Raw genomic sequence first — 25,557 nt, forward strand, 5'->3', positions numbered from 1 at the left:
CTACACGTACATTACAAATGAGATTATCAAATATTTGTAAACAAATCGAATTTAACGTGGTATTGAATAGCAGGCATATTTTTTTTAACTGTTGAAGGGGTATCTTAAGTTAACTTACTGGGAATTTTGTATATTTATTTTTTTATTTTTACTGTAGTCAACTTAACGCACTAAAGGTCATTCGTGACTCATCACGAATTTGCACTGGTGACGTTTGACGTGAGAGGCATGCATGCTAACCAGATGAATTACCGTGCCGATTCAAATTTCGGACACTTAAACTCGAATTTCGGACACTTTTAAAAGTTGATTATCTCGGTCGAATATGATCCACATGTCTTGTAAATTTTAAATTTTTTTGACTAGTGCCCTCCACGATCATCTAACATTATTACTTTGTTTCTAACTGGATGTAATATTTAATTAAAAATGAAAGTGTCCGAAATTTGAATCGTCCGAAATTTGAATCGGAACGGTACGTTTGTTTTGACAATCTCCACTGTTACCTACGTGCGAAATGAATAAATGAGTTCATTATACATCAACGAATACGTTTTTGGTGATATTCGCCAGTGCTCAAGCCAAAATTTTCAAAATCAGAATCGATCCTCAAAAGCAAAATAGTCAAATTCATTTTGGGCAAAATGAGTAATTTGGGTATTATCAACCCCAGAACCTAAAACCAATTCAGCATAAGGCAATCATTTTCCATCGATCTGTGTGTATAAACCAACACGACACTTTCTTCACCGCTATATTTGTGTAAAATGAAAATAATCATTTTGCATATGATCCTCAAAATCATCCCCACCAAGATGAAGACGAATATTAATGTTGACAACAACAGAGACGATAATCAAGATCCAGCCATGAATGAAGAAAAGCAAACGTTGACTTCGATACTCAGAGGTTGCCTTGATCAAGAGAATGTTGTTATGTCAAAATTCAAATTCATGAAAGTAGTTGGTCATCTGTTAAGGTTCCCAAGTAACAGTTTACGTTTTATGAAACACTGCAAGGCTACTATAAAACAACATTAATAAAACCCTGGTCAAGACGGCTTTGCCTTTATCACATCCACCAAAACCTCATTAAGACTAGAATATGTCTAGTTGGCCCACCCCGAAGAAGGTTTTGAAGGGCATATTTTCGAGGCACTTCAAGATTGATTTGCTGCAAAAAGGATATATGACAAAAGCATTAAAAACCATTTGGATTCCTTGTCAAAACTACAATAAAAACCATTTGGCATCAATACTTGTGCCATTTGCCTCTGGGCTAGCCAGCGTCACTGAAAATAAAGCATCAATCAAGATAAAAAGGAATACATAAATATCATCAGATCTTGCCAAATTCATTGTTCAAAAATGAATCTTCAAAAATCTTCTTAAATTTCCTCATCTAATGTGAAAGAATTACCAAAATTATCATTTTGTGGTCTATTTTAACACAGACAAACAGACGTAACTCTTCATTGTGTATCTTCGTTCATGCATTTAACGGTTGATTTGAATATTATCAGTTCCGCGAACTACTCGCCGCAGCGCTGGCATCGGATCATTTTGACGTTTCTATACATTCTATAGAACTTTTATGCAATATTGTTTACGAGTTAGCGACCAAGCTTGTTTTCCGCGAGAAGCCAGAGAGATGTCGTTACTGAGGTTATATGTTTTGAGATACTATCTTTTCAAGAACAAGTTTATCAAAGAGTTACGTCTGTTTGTCTGTGATTTTAAGGTGACAGATTAAATGTAATGTGAAATGTGCTTCGAATGATCGAAAAAAATAAGTCCGCCTTGGGAAATCGTTGATTTTTAATTATTATTATTTTTAATTTAGGAAACAACGAATAGTTATATTTTATACTAATCATTGCGTCCAGCTGAGATAATTTAATGATTTTTGGAATCTCTATTACTGCTAATTGATGAATTTATGAGATTAAAGTTACTTTCATGAAAAAACATCTTGAAAAACGAAGATAGTACAAAAAAAAACAAATGTAATAAAAGCAATATGGCGGTGGCATAAAAATTGATTTTCCATAGGCCAATTGTGAAAAAGCTATTTTGCTTTCATGAAATCGCTAACAAATACAAAATGTTTTAATTTGGCTTTAATGAAGATAATTTGCAGGCTGTATTTATCTGAGACCATTTTGCTTGATCCTATTCCGTTTAGGTTTATGACGGCATTAATGGTGCCTGGAAAAAGTCAAACGTCAAAATTTGTTTACATTTCGATAGTTTTGTTGCGCGATCACTGCACCAAGCTTCTACTCCTGCGTTGGATCAACAAGTTGAGTGGCATCCTCCATAAGGGTGATTATCATCCATTGCAGTTAATCAGGAAGTAAATCTGCATCACTTGGAATAGGTGCACAGCAAAAAAATAATTTTGATATCACGTCAAAGTGGATGCACTACAATCATGTCGAAAATATGGTGTAATATTACTTGCTAAAAAGGACAAAATTATCATTAATACAATGCATGAACTGACATTACGCTGCTTTTACTGCATTTGTTTATTTATGTGGTCATAAAAATTACATGAAATTTTCGACATGATTGTAGTGCATCCACTTTGATGTGATATCAAAATTATTTTTTTGCTGTGTGGAAGCTCAATCGTTCCCAAAAAGTTTCCCTTCTCCCGGATGATGCGAGGAAGTTAATGTGCGCTTGCTTGGATTTTTTGGACAGTTGACCCTTCGCCGAATGAAGCCACTGCTAAGGTTCAGAAGGCAGTCAGTTTCCAGCTGACTGACAGCTTCTGAAGTTTCCTGCGGGAGTTTTCCGCAGTGCCAGTTTGGCACTGATGCATGTTATTCGAATCATCATCAAAATGCGATTTCTGGAGAGGTTGGTCTGTGTTTATTCAGATCGTAACACAAACGCCATTGACAATATTTTGGGTACTCCCATCAATTTAAAGCGTCTAATTTGACGGCTTCAAGTGCTTCGTGAACCACATTCACTTACTCTTCTCAGTCGGCTGTTCTGTCATTGTTGACCGGTTCAGTCCGAACTGCTGGGCCTCCCAGGAAGTTCTGGAATTGGAGTCCTTTTCCTTTCCGTCGACAGCATGGCTACAATTCTTCCTCTTACTATCGCTAGTATTATTATTCGACAATCATTTAGCATTTCCTTGTGATTGTTCGTTTAAAAGCTCCAATCGTTTTATTTATTCTCTGCCTCAAGGCGGATCCATATTTTTAGTTTAATTTGTAAACAGTAGGGAGTTTTGTGATAAACTTTATTGATACTAATGTATGCTTTTTGTTCCCGTTGGAAACCGAACGGTTTTATAGTTCCTTTTATAATGATAATACACCGTAATGGAGCATTTAGCCGTGGTATAAAAAACGAACAGGTTTTTGACAATTTTATTCAGAGATAGAGTGTTACATTAAGTTCATTTTTAAAACCAGACCCGTTTTGACTTTATCGTCAGACTTTAGAAGGTTTTTAAAACAGCAAAATGTTGAACTACTGACCAAGAATGTGTTGCACTTTTAAATGCTGTATTTAAACTAAAAATATTGGTTATTTCCATTATAAAACAACAATAAATCAGTGTGAAAGCGAAAAGGCTGCTAAATTGTTACTCAACTTTTAGTCGATTTTCCTCATATTCTATTTTTTTTTCGTAGAAAAGCGGGGAAAATTTTACTAACCCACATTTTGCAATTTGGAGTCGAATTCCCAAAGTTTGCTGGTGATAATTCCTGGCTTCGAAGGAATGGCAACCTTTATCGAAAACATCAACTGGGATGAAGAACTCCAAGATCATGACTAGAATGCTGCCTCTTTTGTTTTTTTTTTTTTTTTGTTTTTGACGTGGGACTACATCTGTGATTTCTATATGGTGGTATACTTTGTGAAAACCGAAAATGAAACATGTAACAAAATTATGAAATTATTATATAAATTATTGAACGTTAATAACTCAGCTGCCCCTGGATCCATTTCAATAATTTTATCACCAATCGATCACATATATTTCTACGCACCGATTGCCTGCAAAAAGCGATTTCCCTAACACAGATTTCAAAGTTGAATTCCATCCGGTATCTCCAAATGGTGTTTATTCAATCACAGCGTGGTAAGTGGTGATGTGCTCCAGAATCAGTAGCTCTTCGTGAGTTGCTGTGGGCCATCTATGTCAAGCGCGTAATACTAAAGAGTATAAATAGATAGAACCCCGCTCAAATTCCTATTCCTATACAAAACACAAGCTCCTGCTGCAGTTAAGAAATAAGATTTACTATATAAGACCACGTAGTCTACGTCACCATTGCGTACAACCCCATAGGGCTGTCCCTTGTAGTTTTTCTTTTCGAATATTGTTGTCTATGCGATCGATTAGTTTGTACCCATGACAGCGCCACCCAAGTAACAATGTTGGTGTTATGAGGCTTCTGTAGACCATGATTTAGACTTGTAGAATGCTAAAAAACCTCTATAAACACCCCTAACTTGTAACCCTCCTTGACCCAAGCCACACCTCAAGTGTCTGAAGTCATCGAAACAAGCTGCCATGAATTAATTTTGTAAACTTCGAACGGAACCGTCGAAAAGGAAAGATAATCTTGTTGATAAACAGTATAAGTGGCTCAACAAACAGCTTTAAAAAGCCCATCACCGCCAACTACAAACTGAACTCAAAGCAAATCCCAAGAGCTTCTGGAATCATGCAAACGATCAAGGATCAGAATGGAAGGAATCGGGCTTGCCTTCTACCATGTTTGATACGGACACTCTTGATCAATCTTTGAAGGGACCATCAAGTTACAGAATTATCGATTTATAGATTTTTTTATAGATTTTACCATAATTTTAAGTAGAATCCCTATTGATTCAATCTGCTGTAATAAATGATTATTGTTTCGACCAGGATGCGGCTCTACGTTTTGTTTTCTTATGTTGACGAATAGTGGAAATCGGCAGAATCGAAGTAGACGTTCCGGAGCACAAATAGAATAAACACAATTCACTTTAGATTGCTACTTTAGACACTATTCATTGTCTCGGGGAGGTATGCTGTCTGCTCGGAGGAAGATCGAATAACTTAACAAATATATACAAAAATGGTTCCTTAAATATTAAAATTGAACAATAAAACTCAATCACAATAAGCATACCAAATGTAAACAATAACAAACGCATACAAAACAATATGAAGCAAACACTGTAGATCGCATCACTACCATCGCGTAGGGGGGCTTTTGCTGGTAACGTTTTATTCATTCAAACGCCGTAGATCCCGGTGCCGATGGTGCGATTTAACATACCGGCGCCCAAAAACGAATGTTTTGAATTAACTTGGATAAAATGAAATTTATCATGATGGTGGTGTCTGCATTTGACACTGAGGTCTTAAGACGCGGTTCCGACAGTATTCAGTAGATAAGTACTTTGATCAACGATGGAGCTAGGTACGGCAGATTGACGCTTTGGTCCGGCGGTGACCATACATTCCGACGGTATTTCAACATTGGGGGAAAAAAAAACTGCAATGGCTCTTGATGAATCGACAACGATAACGGTGAATAATTACTGGACGCCTTAGAGCCCGGCGCCGATGGTGCGATCCAACAATCACACATACACATATGACCGAAAAATGTTCCAAGAATCCATTTACGGAAGTAATTGGTTCAGAACATGCAGCCAAAGGCACACAATAACACTGTATTTATTGTTGTTTCTGGTTCATGATAAGTATTGTAGAGGGTCCTGTTTTCCAGGTTACGAAAAATCCAGAGAATCTGCTGAAGTTTATTTTTAGGAATACCAGAAATCTTGCTGTGCACGCTAGTGTCCAGTTTTGTCCCATTCGACCCTTTAATTATTATTATTATTTTTTTATTTTCTCTATTTAGGATTCGACCCTTTGCCTCTTTGATTTTTTTCCCATTCGACCATTGGCCCCTTCAACCTATTGTCCTTTCGACCATTTGCTTTTCGACCTATTTTCATAAATTCTCAGATGGTGATATATTTGAAATAATGGAAGGATATGTGTACTACACATATTCTTTCAGTATTTCAAATTATTCTTTTGAAATTTTAGACCCCTCCGCTTTTCGTGCGTATTTGGCTATACCAAAAAAATGGTTTGCCACAAGTTCTGAAACCACCCTCCCTCTGAATCTCGTCGTTGCTTCTCCGACATGTTCCCCTACATTTGTGAAGAATATATCACTGAGTATTTTTGAATCAATGTTTTAGAATTTTAAACTTAGTTTACACAGCGGGACTTTATTTGATTAGTTTTTAATGGCGTCTATTTCTGTTATTTCAATCGTTGCTGTGCCCCTATTGACCCCATTTTACGGTAGCCCAGTTTATGTGATGCAATCTATTCCAAATTTCCATAATATTATCATGTTCATAATCCTGTACCTTCTGAGACCACTCCTTCTCAAAGCCCAACTTAGTTACCCAGTCGAGCGGTGCTTGTTCCATCCACAACAATAAGTTTCATCACCCATTTCCATATCAAAGTGCACGCCGTTGTTGGTGCAACATCGCAAAAAGACGAAAAATAATCACCTCTGAATATTCATATGACGCGTTTGATCCGTCCATTAATTTCTACCAAAGTTGTTTTCAAATATCGTTTCCTCCTTCCATCCTCCGCCCCATCCGACCATATGCAAAAACTGCAAGCCACTCCAACTTTCGCACACAGGAAAAGATAGAAACAACATCAAAGGAAGAAACTCATTCTCATGAATGAAATATGTTCAACAGGTGTTCAGTTCGCGGCGGGTCGCCACAAAACGCAAATATATATCGGATAGCCATTTCCCACCATTTGTCGGTCGACTGCGGTCACGATGAGCGCGAATTGTCGTTCGTGAGCCAAACACCGCTGCCGAAAAAGTTTTCCTGCCGTTTGTTGCTGGACACGGTGACGTTTGTCACTGGCCATAGCACGGCTTTTGAATATTCATACGAGCTCTTGATTAAATCAAGACTAAATCATTGGCGCGGGGTCCAAGCTGAACCAATAACCGTCACCCCGAAATCGTTTTTCAAACGACACCGCAGTTAATGGCGAATCGGTTCCTTCCTAGTTTGATATACCTAGAGATGTAGGCACGCATATGAATGAGCTGTGTGGAAGAGATTTGATACCATACGCATATTACTGATCACACCCGCGAGTCGTGCCCCACTTGTTTTGCAAAGGCAGAACGCGCATGTAAAACTACACAGTGGAACCAGAGTTTCAGCGTCGTCAGACTAGACATTTCGTCGGTGACTTATTAATTGGCCGGCGGATCGAGCGTTGTGTCGCTGTTCGGTGAATTGATAGAGAAATAAGAAGAAATTTTCGGACGCAAGCTCCTCGTTTATGAATTATGTTGTGTTTATTGCGCTCAAGATGTCCATTAATCATACCACCTGTTTGGGGGCGAGTTTCGACCGAGCGATTTATGTCTTAATTTGCTTGAGGTGATGTGAATTAATGCCCGTCGGGTGAGGTTGTAAGTTAGAAAAAAAAATCGCACGCTTCCGGCTCCCAGTTTATTGACACCTGGAACGGCTAGGACACGCGCGCGTAGTCGTTTTACGAGGCAAATGTGGCTATTGGATATTACGAGAGGCAATATAGTTACGGCATTAATTTTACGAGGCGTTTATGGAAATTTAATTTCTGTTTGTGTGAAAATGGATCTTCTGACGTCAATCGAGGTGTTGACAGTTGGGAACAGAGCTAAGCTAGTAAATCAAAGAGATCTTTCCCATACTTACGATGTCCTAGCTGCTTTTGACCGATACTCGTTACTTTTCACGGCTGTGCCGTGGGTCAAAACTGTAGTCCTGCTAATATAATATGGTACTGGGTAGACACTTTCACAATCCATTATTAAACAACTTGATGATTCGGTGTTCCACTTCGTGAATCAGTAAAGTATGGTTTATAGCCAATTTTATTGAACCTATTTCCATGCGTCGAAGGGGTTGCGAAAACAACCGTCATCAATCAATTGACCCCACCTATTTACGGTGCGCAAATCGTAAAACTTAACATAAATGAACGGCTAACAACAAAACGTCTTGAGCTTGAATGTAATTGCAACGCTATAAATAGATCCCATAATAGCTGGTAGGTTGGTACCTGCTGAAACACCATCCGGCCTCTATCCTCCGCGGTTCTCGTTACAAATGAAACGAAGAACGCATTTGCTTCTGTTTACAAACGGTCACGACTTCTAACTGTGTCGTTCCATTGCCTTTATGACTTCTCAGCTTTACAAGCCGTTCTGAGACCCCTTCTGCTTTCGACGAGTCAAGCGGGCCGGGTTTGCACAATGCTTAAAAGCAAGTTTTACGCTTCATTAGAACCGGTGTTTGGTTCCGATCACTGTATCTACCTACATACCTACCTACCTACCACTCTTCTAGCAAACAGGTGAAACGCGAGAAGATCTATTTTTAGAACACTTGCATCGAAAACCTGTCCAGTTGGTGCAATCTAAGGATCAGAGGAAAGGCCATGACACGAAATGGTTGATGGAGTTCACTCTCGCAGCATGGATTTTACCACCCATGAAATGACGTAAGTCTATCATCAGCGGCCTATTGAATGTAACGTTGTCGTATTTTGCCCTCAGTATCTCAAAAAACTGTACTTTAATTGAGCTAGTCTGCGGATTTTTTTTTTCGTTGCATCCCTTTAATGGGAGCTCCTCATGCAAGATCGGAGCTGACGGTGGTCGTAAAAAGATCGCTACAACAGACAATGTTCTGCCACAATTGACGTCAATTGATGAACGTCGTCGTAGTCGTCGTCGAGACGCTGGCAGTACCTGGAAGGTAACCAGATGGCTTTTTTCCGGAGGCTGCGAACGGCGCTAAAAATAAAACCGCAAATGGCAGTAATTGTCGCTATAAAGTGGGCAGATGGGAACAACGAGCGCTTAATGATAATAAGAGAGAGGTCTTGTGCTGAGCATCTTGCGCGGTGCTTGCATGGTCGGCTACGGCGCTTGTGGTGGATATGCGGGTTTCCCTTTCTGTTTTGGGGACTGCCAAAAAACCGTTCTCGCAGGAAATAAAATGTCTAAAGTGGTAATTGGGTGAATGTCGCCACATATTTCAAGGTGATCCGTTCAAAAGTGAGGAATCGCATTTCTAAATTCAATACAAGTAAACTTTGTTTACCAACCGATCATGTCCAAGTACATCAATAACAAATAACAAACAATTTAGATTACAAACACACTTACTGCAGCGGAGTCTATCATTCACAGTAAACAATTCTACACAGTAGCAAACATAGCTCGAAAGTAAATAAACTTTCTCTGCATTGGATTGCTTGCTATACATGTGAAGTACATGCTCCACGCGATGACTCAGCATTAATAACGTGACTGTATAATTAGCTCGAAAGAAACGTCCTACTCGGATTTCGAAAGGCCTATTCAGAGTGTTTGTGATTAGAGCGCACATCGCGTGGCACGTGTCATCCCATGTGAGATTGACGCAAGGCAACGCCACCTATCAACATTGATTGATCGTGTAATCCAAACTCGGCTCGGAGGCTAAATTCGATAGAGATGTCAAACAGCAGCGAGACAATAGACTAGTCTATTGGATTATGTTCACACCTGTCAAGATCGAGGTATGTCTCGTGGCATGATCACATGCCACCTTACGGCACGAACACATATTTTACCATGGAAAAGACCACAACGAATTACGCACGATCCAGATATATAAACCGGCACTCGGACAACACAATCACTTGTATCTTCTCTGGTCAACAATTTCACTAGACTGCTGCATTTTGAATAATAGCAACAAGCACGAAAAACCCCCGCGTACGGCAAGCTCACCTGATCTATGCACAATCAGTTTATAATTACCAAGTGGTTACCTTTGGGTGCTATTTTTATAAGATTTTAAATTACACCTACCCACTGCATCACGTCAACCCCATGTAGTGTGGCTATCTATTTAGACATAGACTTAAAGGGCCCGCCATTCGGTTGTCTGCATACTGTGGCGATCGTAAATAGTAGCAGCCAACGATGAACTAGAAGGTGTGGCGACTCGTCTGCTGATTGTCACTAGACTGTGCGCCGGTGACGTACGGTTTGATTGATGAATGGAACTTCTCAATTCTGTACAGTTTACGACTGTTGACGATGATTGGAATCAATGAACGAAGGACTGCACAAGGTTTCGAACTTGTAGCCGTCAGAGAATTGTAACACTAACTGGACCAATCACGAAAGTAAATGGTTTAATATTTGACCTGTAGGCACAGGCAGAGCTGAAGGATCACAAATATTCTGAATTATATCAGCCCAACAGAATAAAAAACCCTTCATGCGATGGTATCGAGAAAGATATTCGCCTTTATGTCTCTGTCTGGCGCTTGGCATGGAAACGCAATGTACTTTGCGCCTCCATACACCAAGACGTTATAGAGTAATTGGCTCAGAAATCAATGGAGACGCATGGTACATTATCTAGAGTTCGATGTGGATGCATCATACAGAGGGTGTGCAAAATAGCTAGGATGGGCGACCTGAGCAACGTTGGATGCTCGTATGTATTCGGAAAGTCATTAGAAGCTCTTTAATAGTTTCTATGCCGAAAACTGTAATAGATATTCTGGTCAAGACCTTTCAAATGCTTTGAGTCGATTTCCAGGCGAATTCAAGCAGTTCGTAGCGCAAATAGTGATCCAAGACCATGCGTTCATTAAAATGCTATGTCACATTAATTATATTCTATACGAAAATAGCTCGGAACTCAGACAGCGGTAAACATATGACTGCAGAAGGATCGATTTCTACCATAATTGAAATTGATGCTCATGATGATAGAATGATAGGAAATTCGCCAAACAAATGATCACAGAATATATTTAAAATTAGGGGAAATGGCTCTAATGTTGGCCTATGGATCTAAGATTGGGCCCATCGCTAAAAATCTGTTATTTATCAATTTTATCTAGATGAACGCGTCATTGAGACTGTACTAATGGATATTTTTGGTCGCTATTGAAAATTTAGTCGATTGCTGAATTTATGCATGGGTCCAAATTACACACTAAGATTCTTTCACAGATTTCTGTAAAAAGCTGAACGTTCGGTAAACAGTTTTACAATTTTCCTGTAATTTTTTACAGATATCTGTGACAAAATCACAGATATTTGTGAAAAAGTACAGGAAATCTGTGAAACTGTTTACCGAACGTTCAGCTGTTGAGATTTCGGTAAAATTTTACAGATTTCTGTAGAAATTTATAAGTGTGTAGGGACACTTAGGCCGACAATACATCCATTTCCCCTATTTATTTCATAAGTACAATCACGGGAGCTATACGGAGCCGAGATATCGTTTTTGCAGTTTTTCTAAAAACATAGTTTTGAATCTGGGACCAAATACAGGAGTTTGGGAATGGGATTTCATGTTCTCATTCGAGAGAAGTCGGTGGCAAATTAACGGTTGTGGGGTGTATCCAGGTTTAACGACTGGAGTTCGACCTAATGCATATCAATATATTCTTCTCAACAAAAATAAGGATATCACCAAATTGAAAATAATTGTCTCACAGTTTTGAACATTTGATTCAGTTTTGCAATTTTCAGAGTGATTCAAGCAAGAATCTTTAAAAAAAATCAATCTCAAAACAAATTTGAGTCTGGAATCCCAAATCTTTCTATTAGTCCGGCAAATCAATCTTTCTGTAATTATAATTGTAATTATGTATATCAAAAAGTTTTCAAGTTCCGGAATTTTGAGAATGTGAATAAGTGAGTGAGAATTTTGTATGCATTCGGATTCTGAAAAAAATATCTATGACAGAAATAAAGTTAATAATGTCTTTCTACAGAAGCATCTCAGAATTTTCAAGGGTTCATTCCAGATATCTCCTGGTATTCTCATGATATTTAATCTATTGCGCACTAAATAAATATTTTGCAGAAAACTAAAGAATTCTCCCCAGAAAGCTCTTGAAATTCACTCTACAGTTCATTTCAAATATAAAGTTATTTGTTACAAGAGTTCGCTTGAATCTCTTTCCACGATTATCTTTAAAATGCTTTTGAAACCAAACTTGCGAAGTGAACAAAGGCTGCCCCAGAATGTTCTTCTCGCGATTCATTTAAATGTGTGATTTTTTCATGAATCCAATGTTTATTCGATTCATAACTGTTCAAGAACCAGCGTGATAAAGAAATCAGCACAGTCAACCTAAACCGCGTTTTGGACAACCTTTGTTGAACCACGCGGTTTCGTAAACCGCGGTATAGTTTCAGAACCCTGCATTTATTGTTCAAAATTCAAAATCTTGAATAATCTTCGTAGAATTATAAAATTACCCCAAGCCTTAATTTTTTCTGTGCCTTGTCTAACGTTCTTGTTTAAGTTTGAAATCCCGAAAAAATCCTAAGATTTTCCAGGAATCCAGGAATGCAAATTTTCAATACCAAACATGGAACATGGTGAATATCTCACGGAAAAACTCAAAAGGTACAGTCTTAATCAGGTCGATACCTGAGGTATATATGTAATGCATGTCTTGTGACCTTACAATACGACGATATCAGAAGCCAATATCAACCGCAATTAGAGAACTTAAGTGGGTCGGTCACACACTACGGAGTGGGAGAAACGAAATCTGCAAGCAATCGTTGCATTGAAAGCTAGTAAAACATCGTAGCAGAGGCAGACCCAGGTCCCAGGGGTTCATGGAGACGGAACCGCAACAGGAAAGCAAGTAAGTTGACAAAAACAGTCATCCACGATGGAAATATTTCACGTTGATCCTATGCTCTAGGTTCCTAGGTTCTCAGGATCCAAAGAGTGAGTTAGTGATAATATGGAATATTTGATTGCCGAAAACAGTCGCTGCCTGCTGAAGCCAACATTCACCCAACCTCAACAAAAAAATATTAAATTATCGGTGAGGAATTCCTCACTGATGAATTTTGAGATCATTTTCCTTGATCGAATAGCATTCTCCCTGATGCATTGGATGATCCTTATATACTGACTATTTTAACAAAGCTCTAAGTTAAGAGGACCACCCAATAGGATTTGCCCTAAGCTAAAAACTAGGACCAAGTGGATAAAGGTCCTAGTGAAGGCGCAGGTAGAACTGAGCGTTAATAATTAAAAAAAAATAGAGCTAGGTATCTGTTTCCTAAATTAAGATCGAAACGGCTTAGTCGTCCGTTGATTATGTTGCCATCAAGACTGAGGCACATCTCCTTTTCGTTTGAGTGCTCAGATATGCTTGTAGCATGTGGCATATCCACAAAATATTGGTAATAGTGCTTCGTTACCACCAAACAGTGCTCGGAACCAGTTATCACAGTCGTCATGAGATCACAAAACTAAAGGTCACTTCGGTTCGCGTCATTCGAAATATTTATACCAGTATCAATTGCTTCTGTGATGTAGATACTTTGGTAAATCATCACACCAGAGTGTAGCCCAGCAGCCCATCTGGAACGGCTCGTGTATACGGATGACATCATTTCCGATGAGCGGGACTCTGATCTTCAACGACCTTTCTCACTTTCATTACGGTCGCCGAACGCCCAGAGAACGCTCTGCACAACGAAACAATCCACAAATGGTTCTTTCTGCTGCTGGCTTCAGTTGGATGCTGCACAATACTCATACACACATACACCGCGCCGTCACTCATTCATCGTGAGGCAATAAATCACAATTCGCTGTCACTGATAGCCGCATAAACACAAAGCTGATTGCCGCGCCGGGTGCGCACCCTAATTGATTCAATTGGATTCGATTTTCAGTTGTGACTCCACATTCCACCGCAAATCAATCAATATTATTAAAGCGGAGGATTCCATCGTCATGGAGTGCTTCCCTCAATTCGGAATACAATCCGACATCCAGAGACGAATGTGATTTTAAAAATAGCACAAACCTTTCAGCCATAACAAGTCCTCACACAACATTGGTCCTCCGAACGAATCCCGTGACGGTAATAATGTCACATGTGTGCCAGAACGAGATACACAGAGCGGGAGCCCACACATGTCTTGAACTACGCGCATCTGCTTCGCATGACCGTCATCGCCGTCGTCGTCGTCGTCGTCGTCTTAGGGTTTTTTTTATGGCGAGATAATTGGCTTCCAATTACAAACATTATCGTCTTACAATTCGCGTGCAGTTTATCCACAGCATCGACCTTGTTGTAGAAATACCTACTATATTTGCCGCAACCAGCACGCAGCGGTATGTCGGATAGCCGCCGCTCATCTGCCTCACACACAGGTAGCAACGTTATACGCCGCTGGTCAAATCAAGCAATTACGGGAACATCTTTCATGTTTACAAAATGCTTGGAATTACCTTTGAATACCGCTGAGCGGCTTCTGAAGCTACTGCTTTGAGCCATGCGCTATGTAAACGGTGGCTGGACGGTTACGATTACGAATGTGATGCGTTGGAGCTTTGTACGAGTATAAAGTCCACCGACTACGATCATTTCTCATCCTAGTTCTAGCGGCCAATTGCGCTAGATTGCATTAAAGTACATTGTACCGTGCCGCGGTCGCTAGTCATAGCTCTCTTCATTCGTCATCAAATTGCCACACCAGAAAGCGCCAGTTACATGCGCCAATACCAAGCGGGAATGCACCATACGTTGCGATGGTTGGTTGCTGGTAGGACCAGGCGACTATTGCAAATGGTTGACTTCCTTTCTCTGTCTAACCGCCGCCACACACGTTTACACTTCTCTATGAAGAAAGCAGGTTGCAATCAATGGTTGGGTACAGGAGCACGGAGTAGATATAGGTACTTAAAGCCACTTCCTGCCCGGGAGTGTTTCGCCAAGTTGCAAAGTGGTATCGCTCGCCGCCACAGTATGGGTGCTGCGGTTGAACTATGCAACCGCAGGGCCATCAGAAGATGCACATGATAGTCAGCGTGGAATGCGATACTAGTCTAATACACACTTTTAGCGAGCACGCTTGTGTGTGTGTGTGTGTGCGCGCATTGAACGATGAAGATGACGATGATGATAGAGGGTTGCAGATATCATTCACACATTGGGCTTGAACCAGTTAGGACCGGTCATCACGGGTTCGATTGACGACGGGCAAACATAGTAATTTTGCAATACGATAATTATACTGGATATATTTCTACACGAAAAACAAATTTCCCTTAGGTTGGATTTATTACATTCCTTGCATATGTTTCATGCAACAAATGAAATGGCAATTCTCCGAGCAGGAAAAAATTAACGAAGAATACCTGTGATGATATTGAACTTGCTTAATTTGGTATTGGAATGATATTGTGGGAACATTTTTTAATGTATTATATTTTGGTATTTTACCTCTTATGTCGGGCTTATCTATATAAATTTAAGATATCGAGATAGTTGCTCCTGCTCTGGTCTTTCAACGGACTGCACCGTACAAGCAAGTTTTTCCAGAATGCATATTTTTGTATAAAACCCACACGAGATGTAACATCCAAATTTCCACATTATTTTAAAAGCCTTCCGACACCACATTACAGAATCTGTTCATGTCGCGAAACATTGCAAATTCTGCATACTTTTCATGTAAATCTGTATAAAAATCTTACATTTCCCGATTAAGTGTAGCTCACTGCTTGGTCTTAGGGATGAAGAAGTTCTCTACACTACGGGATGCTAACCATCTATCTTGAATATGGCGACGAGTATCCCATAAATCTACTTTTGAGTATCCGATAGGTTGACGCGGGCTTCACTCATTGTCAACGATACGCAGGTAAGTCTAGTAGAGAACCTTCGGGTCCTGCTACAGTTCCAAAGGAGCACGAACCATTTTGTTCATGAAGAGGACTGGCTTGATACGTTCGGCGTTGGCCTGAAGCAGTACAGTTTCGGTTTGCACGTAAAGGAAAGGACGGCAATCAAGACACTACTGGCCAAGTGGCAGTTATGGCACGATGAAAATTCAACGTGCCTAAGAGAGTAGATTAGATTTCCTAAGAATCGAGCACATCTAGAAATCGTAATGCCTTGAAGAACAGATTTGATTGGTTAAGAACCTTTTGGAGTCCTTGTCGCAATGAACATCAAACCTTGACCTTCTAGCTCGAAGTACACCCAGATAGCCGTTGACTTGATGCAGTTCGTGCCCGTTACATGTACTACGGTGTCACTGAAGACCGTAGGAACCGAGGCTCGAGTATCGTAATTGACTGCACTTAGGATGCGCAGTCCCTGAGCTAAATGAAGGACTTGGTTCCTAAGAAAATAACAAATCAATCGTAAAGAGGCAGCTGGGTACGCATTAGACTGATGCAAAATTTCAAATTTTCACTCCACAGTGCTCAAACGGTTCCAAATTGGGTCCTGCTTAGCCTCCCAAAATTTGAACTACTTTAGTAAGAAACTGACTTGGCACAAACCATTTCAAGTTTATATGGGAGTTACTATGGTAAAACTTATGTTTTTGTTCACATTTATCTAACAATTCATCACATCACTATGCTTTTAAAAATGATAACAGTGATTGTAGCAAATTTTTTCAGCTACAACTTTGTTGGAAACCACTTTTCAATCAAATGTAAGGAACAAAAGTTATTAATGATTCAAGTCACTGATGTCTTATGATTATGCTCATTCAACTGTTCGGCAGGCAACATTGGTGTTTCTGGTACGAAGAATAGAGCACAAATATCATGGCTTCTATGTCACACTGCAGAATACAGTGTTGCCCACAGAACAGCTGCTTGATTATGCCATAAGATTCTTAATCTCTTAAACAATTAATAACAATTGAATTTGACATTTGGCTGAAAAACAATATTTCGCAAAGTTGTAGCTTAGAAAATTTTCCGTAAGAATAGTTATAGAAATTTTCGAAAAAGCAATATGGAAAATGGGTAGAAGACAGTGAACAAAAAGTTTCTTACCAAATGAGTTTAAATTTTGGGAGGCTAATCAGGACCTGATTTGAAACCGTTTGAGCACTGTGGAGCAAAAATTTAAAATTTTGCGTCAGTCTAGTACCCATGGTTAAACGAAGCTTTTAGAACTGATCACCCATTGACCCCAAAACAGGTTGCAAACAAGACACAGCGCTGATTTTCTTTAAAGGTAGCAAGACGATTTAATGGAAACATGCACTTTTATAACTTTTATCCAAGCTTTTTACACTATTGGGAACTCAACCTAAGAGACCAAAGCAACAATGATCTCCCGAAGGCCCTGCCTTTTGGAGCTCCAGAAAACGTGGCTTGTTTGAATGTTTTGAGAAAACTACTTTAGTATGCTTTAGTGAGTGTAAACACACATGCAACACACTGTTCAATAGACTGATGCAAAATTTGACTTTTTCGCTCCACAGTGCTTAAATGGTTTCAAATCGGGTCCTGATTAGCCTCCCAAAGTTACAACTCATTTGGTTAGAAACAGACTTCGCACAAGCCATTTGAAGTTTACTTGTAAATTACTAAGGGAAATCTGAACTTTTTGTTCATTGCCTTCTAGTCTTTTTCCATAATGAGCTGCGAAACAGTTCGATAGCCATTTTTATAGAAAACTTTTCTCAGCTATAACATTGCTGAAGATCGTTTGTTTGTAAAACAGGAAAAAGTTATTAATTATTTAAGAGATTGGTAAACTTATGACATGATCAAGCAGCTGCTCTGTAGGCAACACTGTATTTTGCAATGTGACATAGTAGCCATGATTTTTGTGTCCTATTCAACGCCCCAGAAACACCAATGTTGCCTGCTGAGCAGTTGATTGAGCATGATCATAAGACATCAGCGCATTGATAACTTTCGATCCTTGCATTTAATCAAAATGTGGAATTCAGCAAAAATGTAACTGGGAAAATTTCCTACAAGTTGAAAGTTTTTGAAGCAGACCGATATGGTGAATTATTAGATGGACATGAACAAAAATCTTGGTTTTACCATAGTAATTCCCATACAAACTTCAAATGGTTTGTGCCATCTCAGTTTCTCACCAAATGGGTTCAAATTTTGAGAAGTTAGTCAGGATCCGATTTGGAATCGTTTAAGTATTGTGGAGCGAAAATTTCAAAATTTGCATCACTCTACTGTTCATCGATGTGTGTCCAAAGGACCACGATCAAAAATTTCACCACCACAAAATCCTATAATTATGCTTGCCACACAATATTCAAATGCATGTATTGGTTCAGAAAGCTCTGAATGAATTACTAAAGAAGTGCATCGCCTTTGGAGGGTGTTCCAAACACTGCCAGAATCGGGTGACACCTAACCTCACGTGCCGCGCAGAATAAGCCTCAATATCTTAATTCGACAAAACTGCAGAAGAAACTTCAGCCAAACGAAGCAGAATGTCGGCCCCTCGATGTTTTACAATTTAAACAAAGAATATTGTGCAAAAGGATGAAAACTCCAAACCATAAAATTGGATTCAGTTAATAATGATCCGAAATGTAACGAGTACAAATCTCAAAAAAAGTTTTCCTAAATAAGAGAAATTGGAGGCGCAAAACATGCTTGAACAGATCAGACAAAAGACACAGCGCAGTAAGATTTAAAACAACTATTTGACGATTCTACTGCCTTCCCGTTTTAATTTTAATTGATCTCAAATGGCGTATGTATTAATAAAACATATTTAAATAATATAATGCGACTTTAATTACTCTGCTTATCAACAGCCAATTTGATTATGCATGCGACTAATGAAACCACGCTAATCAGGAATAATCCTAGAGCCGGCGCCAGTGGTGTAGTGGTAAGCGTGACTGCTTTTTCACCCCAATGGGTCTGGGTTCAGTCGCAGCCGAGGTCGGTAAGATTTTTCTGAGGCATAAAAATCTCTGGTCACAACTTCCTTCGGAAGCGGGAAGTAAAGCCGTTGGTCCCGGCCCATGTGTGTTGAATGGATGCGATTTCCTACGTAGGTGTTGAAACTGCTTTTCCTCAAATTCGATTGCCGTCAATGGATGGCAATCGATATCCGTCGGCGATTGGAACTAGATTGCGCAACAGAGACCGACGTTAAATAAAGGAAAATGAATAATCCGAGAATGGGTATCTGCTCCAGACATCATTGAAGAATATAAAAAAAAATCTGCTCCAAGGCTTCCGACTAATCTCATTTAAGCTATCTCAAAATCCCATGCAATCACAACGCACTAACACATTCTAATGATGATCCACCTTTATACGAAACGGTGAAAATATTATACGTTAGTCTCGCTGCTCAGCCAGCTGATACCGCCGGACGATGATGGCTAAATAAATGAGCGAGAAGACAAAAATGTAATCTGTACTAACGATCGCTTACAACTCTCTGCATTGAAATAAGCGTGTATAAGCATCGCGTAAGCCGCGCCGTCACTGCCACCACCATCACCACCAGCGTCACCATCGTCGTCATCATCATCAGCAGTGTCTCTCTAAGTTGATTCGATCGCGACAGACAGTATGGTACCAGTAGGTGGCTGCCGATCTGTATATAGGGAGCCCAAGTAGCGTGTGTGGTACGAGTAGACGAATCGCGGTGGAAAGCACAGAAGAGCGAAAGGGAACAAAATACTTCGTGCCTTGGTTGTGCACTCTTATGGCCCCTTGTCGAAAAAGACGACCGATGACTCTTGGGTGGAAGGGACCGGTAGAGGAGGTGCTAGAGCGCTTCATTTTATTTCTGTTCGCATTTTATGCGATATAAATATACCCAAACAGATATGTAAATATCGCTGTAAGTCCACACGAAGGTATCACCGCTTCTGAACGCACTGAGCCGCATATCTTTGGGTGGGTTTTGCTCTAATGCTTCTAGGAGGTTGCATCTACCGAGAATCTACCGGAGTAAGGTTGGTAGGTAATGACAGTTGACCGTTTCCAGCAAGGTGAAGCACACAAACGGACACAGTGCACCGCGCATACGGAATTACACCTTCACAGCTCTTGCGATGATCGGTCGATTAGCAACCGATATTTTGCACAAACGGACGGTGCGACGCAGTACACCAGGTACGACATGAAGCACATACAGGTGCACCGTACAAATAACCATGTGAGGCTAGGCCAGGGCCGTCACACTGTCTAAAAGGAATCAGTGTCCACTTACTTTTTCTCACTCTTGTGGCTGTTTTCTTCACACGCGGGAGAACTGCCGTCGTTGATCGTATGGATCGTGTTACTAACCGAGATGTACATAGGTACACAATTCGAGATTCGATTCGTTTCGTTCGAAGGATTGTTTGAAACTGAATAGAGCTCACCGTAGAATGGCAGCAACGGTCAACAGCCAGTATGCAAGCTGCTCTCTGTAGGTAGGTATGATTGACCGATTCTGCAAGACGCTTGAGTTGCATGTCGGTTCATTGGAAACGGGGAACGTTAAATATCGAAAAGCTTCAAGAATGTGACGTCAATAGCTGACGATTGAAATTCCATTCCAGAGCTGGAAGAATGTCTCAGCTTCGTAAACAAATCGGTTGATTCACATTCGGGTTTCTCAAATTAAAACAAACAATCGATTAAGTATGGAAAATCCTGCCCATGATTCACGTTAGCAGAGTTTCGTTGTTATTTTGGATCACAAGATAACGGTGAATAATTTATTAAATCATCGTGAATTTTCATATCTTACCCGTGCTTTTCAACATCTATATGCAAAACAAACTGCAAATACATGTGAGTGGGTGTTTTACATCCCTTGAACTGTAATGACCCGATTTTGTCAGCCCCTTCACGCATCAGACTTGCCAAGTAACCAGCAAGCCCGTTAATAGCCCTAAAAGGGCAATTTGTGCAATACAAGACTGCTATACGGCTTTATTTTTTTTATATATTAGCCTTATATCGGCATTATATTGCACTTTTTGCAATAGTGGGCTTGATGGTTACTTAGGTTTTATTCTTCAATAATTTCACATAACCGTAATTCCGAATCATTTTAATTCATCTTCAAAGTGGATGTTTAAGGTATAGTTTGGTGCAATAAGACAATGGGTTTCGTGGAACATTAGAAAAGATTTTCAAAAAGAGGATCATTATTCTGAATTTGGTTCTTATGGAAAATGCAACGTGGTCTAAGATAGCCTACTCGAGTAAGGCATGATAATACCAAACCGGATGCGGTGGAAAGAACACTAAGTTAACACGTTTTTTGCACTTACCTTTGCCATTTTACAACCGATTTTCGACCTTTAAAGGTTATTTCAAAGGCATTGACAGAAATTTAGTGCTTGGTAACTGGATTAATATATTTTACCATTGTTGTATAGTAAAACTTCTCCCAAAGTTACAACATTTTCCAAAATTCACATTGAATATTCATGACTGATTTTCTCAGAATTGGGTCCGCCAAATTTTTAAATGAATGTGGATGTAGAACCATTATTCTGTATCCATCGAGATACGTTTGTGAAAATTTGGTTAAAAATTTAAGAATATGCTTTAAATCAACAAAATTGCCATTCAAGTCATCGATCAAAGGTTTTGGGTCACCAAACAGTATGGTTTGTCGCTGTTCTATGTTTAAATATATTAACAAATGTGAAGTATACACACTTAGAAACGATTACCGACTTAGGTATTTTCTACCGAACTTTCAACCGCTGAACTGTTCGGTTTAAAATCAGGCATTTTAATTGATAAGTTTTAAAGTTTCAAAACATGGTAAACTTCACCACAATGACAAGACTCGATTATTTTAACAAGGCTGACATAATTTTCAAATTAAAATTTTGTGAAATAGCCTTTGAAATGAGGGTCAAAGTTTTACCGAACATTCAGCTGTTGAAAGCTCAGTAAAGCATTACCGAAGTCGGTAATAATTTCTAAGTGTGTATGTGTTGAGACCCAGCTCTGGAGGGAATTTCTCCCGGATGATACGCTTCACTTTCCCGTATTTATTCCGCACCAACGTTAGATCACCATCTGGTATCTCTGGTGGAAGATCGTACACTCGCGCGTATTGAACGTTATATATTGAACGCCCCCCGCAAGCGACAATCGTACCTCAACTACCTTTCCATTAGCATAATGTAAAACTCATTGCGGGGGGTCATGCATCAGTGGTATAATGCATACTTGTTTCAGATTGAAATTTGATGGATACTGCATTTTTCTCCGCTATCCTGTACGTTGCACCTGGATTTGTGCTACTGTTTCAGAATTTAGAATTGATTTAACATTTAACTTCAGGCGTAACATTTGATAACAGCACAAAAGCTTTTGTAAACAAAGTTGTAAGGCCCCAACATCATCGGGTAAGAGAAATTTTCGCCTCTCCGAAAATTGTATTGGTTTGCGTGGGCGTACTTCGATTAGCTTGTAAAGGGCATTACAACTTTTGTTTACAAAAGTTTTTGTGCCGTTATCATCAGTCAGTATCGAAGCAACCTACGCACTTGAGGTGAAATGGTAGCATTAAATTTTGTTTTCTTGCAACCGGTGTAAATATTTACCTTATTTGATAAAACCGAGGTAATCATAACGTTTGATTATTGAAAACAATTTGAATGAAGAAAAGCTGTTATAATGAAAATATTTACACTGTTTGTACCGAAGAACTGGCTGCAACACTTAAGGAATTTCGGGGTCTGCGAATGGTATCCTCTCCTTCGTCGAGCTTCCAAACGATGTCGACAGGATTTGACTATCGGCCGAGAAAGCCAATCTGAAAATGAAGTTATGGTTGCGTGGTGTTCCAGTATATTTCGTTGTTCCTGCAAACCTAATGTGGGTGAATGGTCGACTTGTGTCGTGAGAATAGGTTGGAGATATCATTCTTTGCTGCATTGCTTTTCGTTTGATAACTCACTCGACACTTGAAGATGTATAAATTTCGGGTTAGTTTACTACATTCATCAGTTTCCGATAAGAAAAAATTGGTCTTTTAAAAAATCCGAATGGTGAAACTCGCAAAACCGACAAGTAAAATAAAAACATTTCGAGCAATGTTTTATGTATCCGGTCATATCTTTAAAAAAACGGTATAAGACACCAGTGAAAGATAAGGAATTTAAAAAAAATCAACCGAAAACTTCAACTAAAAGTTGCCGGAAAAATTGACCACCTCGATTTTGTTTATATTTTTATTTTGTTAATACAACCATGGGCATAATTTCATAAAATTCTGAGACCCTTCGGCATATTTTGCCCTATTAAAAAATCCCTGTTTAAAAAAGTCGTTTCAGATGCTGATTTTAAGGCCACATTGGCGTATTGCAAGGCATTTTTGCTAGACCTTTTTAGATTGCATAGGCCGTTTGTAGAGATCTTTCAACGATTTGACGATCATTTTGGGAGGTGCTCGGCTGTTTTGGCCTTTTTTAAAATCATTTTTACTTTGGTGGTTTGATACCACTTTTGACATCTAAAAGGCTGTTTTCGCATTTTTTTTTTAAGCTGTTTTGGCATGAAGGCCATTTCGGCGTTAATAGATGGTTCAGATTATTAAAAGATGTCGATGATTTTATCCATTTCTCTACAATAAAGAAGGTAGAAGAAGAAATGTTTTTTTTGCCTTTTTGAGCTTATTTAGGGGTTAGTGCTATTTCATCTTATGTGGTGTTTTAATGGCTTTGTTTTTTTTTTTTTTTAATATTTGGACTACATTTCCGCATTTCATGATATTATTCAATTGGCCAAATTTGGTGTTTAAGCGTCATTTGGTCGTAGTAATACTACTATGCTTCCGGTAATCGTAAGTCAGTCCCATCTGGATTTTTATCAATTTTGAGTTAGCATCATTATTCAGTTTATCTTTCTATGTTTTGTGAGATGTGCTATTGAAAAAAGGTAGTTTGTTCAAGAAAAATGAAAAACAATACCAAGTCAAATTGTCCCACAGCAAAAAGTAACCGCAAGTCCCATTAGAAAAAAAATATGTTAGAAATGTTAAACAACTCATCGCATCATGAGATTTGTCTCAAGACAGATTTATCCACAGGGTATCTGGAACATGCCCGGATGTGGCCAATATAGTTTTTATGATACTCAGTTTGACCGGCAATGGATATGGCTTTGAATTCTCATGTGATTTTATGTATCGCTTGATGGATTTTGATTTAAAAAGGATTTATCACTTCCCCGGAGACACCCGGAATATATCCGGGTGTGGCCAACATGGTTCTGGTTACTCAGCATGACTCTTATTGATCTTATTTTTGAATTCTCAAGTGAATTGATTTATCGCATGGTGGGCACGTCTATGAAAGCTCTGGTCTGATAAAGACCCATACTCACCGTAATATGTTCCGGCCATTGCTCTGGAAACAGCGGAACAAATCCAGAATCATTCAATAACGTGCTATGGGACCATGGTATCTTTCTACTGTTCAATACTGCAGCATCGTCATGGAATTGTGACTGACTTGTGGTTATTTTTCTCATTGACGTAAAGTGTAATCGCTTGTCAGTCCCACTCAGATTTTGGCGATAAAATAAAAATTTCACCATATTTTTCAAATATTGTTTGGTAAACATAGATGCATTCTATCACATTGTACGTTTATTTTTAAATTTATTCCTCCAAAATAAGAGCCAAATCAGAAAACTTGTAAAATCTTTGAACGCCGTTTTCTTATTTCCAGTTTTTTACAGATGGGACTGACTGATGAGTGGGATTATGGGCAGTATGGCGGTATTTAGTTTTTTTTTCTCTTAAAGGAATTTTTTGGCCTTACCATATCTATCTTCAATATTTGTGGATCTCGAGTTTATGTAATTCCTCAACTCAATGTAAGTCTCACTCAACGGAAGATTGTGAAACACATCAGAAAAAGAATGTAGCGTTTCTTTGTTGGATGTAGCAATTATACATAGGCAGAGTTGTACTCAGGATTTTGCGTATGGTGACTAACTATCAATTATGCGCCCCCCAAGCGTAAATGTTGATGAATAAAATATTTACGCATTTGATAAACAAATTTCTTAAATAGGGCAATTGATGGCATCGGTAAAACCTTTACCTATTACCGTCAGGGGGTAAACAAAGTTCTTAAGGGCATGATACACTACACTCATGCTAAAAATTAGTCCTTGAGCTTTCATTTAAGGGGGATAATAGTGACGATAATAAGAAAGGGTATGGTTAAACTCGTCATTTACCTTGATAAGAAACTTTGTTTTTTTTTCAAAACGGTCGTTTGAGCTTTGGTAAATAATGGCTTCAAACATCAAGTTAATGAAATTGCTAGCTATAATTCTAATTATTAAAATACGTCAGGGAACGTTTTTGTAGTCGAGCTACAAAAGGAAAAGTCGATTAAGAGAATCGATCAATGAAGATTGGTATATTTAAAATGTTACAAAAGATTTATCAATCTTTGCTGGCTCATTGACTCAGGTAATTTTAAACAATTTTAGATTGCAGAGGTTGTTTTGATGTTGGAGTAGATGGCATTTCATCAATATTCAATTCAGTAAGTATTATCGAGCAAACGGTTCTCGAACTGAAGTGGGCCATGGTTGTCAGAATATATATTTTATCTTACTGATGCATGCAACCTGTTAAGTAAAAATATACCCTCACAGTATTTCCACCATCGCCACCCACTGAGTACGGCGC

General features: G+C 39.1%; 1 protein-coding gene across 5 annotated transcripts in view; it reads right to left on the reverse strand.

The window, feature by feature from the left end:
- The window catches only part of ITP (ion transport peptide), a 101,856-nt gene that overhangs the window by 25,096 nt on the left and 51,203 nt on the right, over nt 1-25,557 (reverse strand). The window contains exon 1 of one of the 5 annotated variants that reach the window (XM_065219514.1): nt 20,104-20,237. The exons of the other annotated variants lie outside the window; for them this stretch is intronic. The gene's annotated coding sequence lies outside the window, so the exon portion shown is untranslated. Of the gene's footprint in view, nt 1-20,103; nt 20,238-25,557 lie in introns of those variants that run through there. 5 annotated transcript variants of the gene reach the window in all.

Source organism: Ochlerotatus camptorhynchus, unplaced genomic scaffold (assembly GCF_037179485.1).
Source record: "Ochlerotatus camptorhynchus isolate MF236.1 unplaced genomic scaffold, CSIRO-AGI_Acam_v1.1 ptg000105l, whole genome shotgun sequence".
Lineage (NCBI taxonomy): Eukaryota > Metazoa > Arthropoda > Insecta > Diptera > Culicidae > Ochlerotatus > Ochlerotatus camptorhynchus.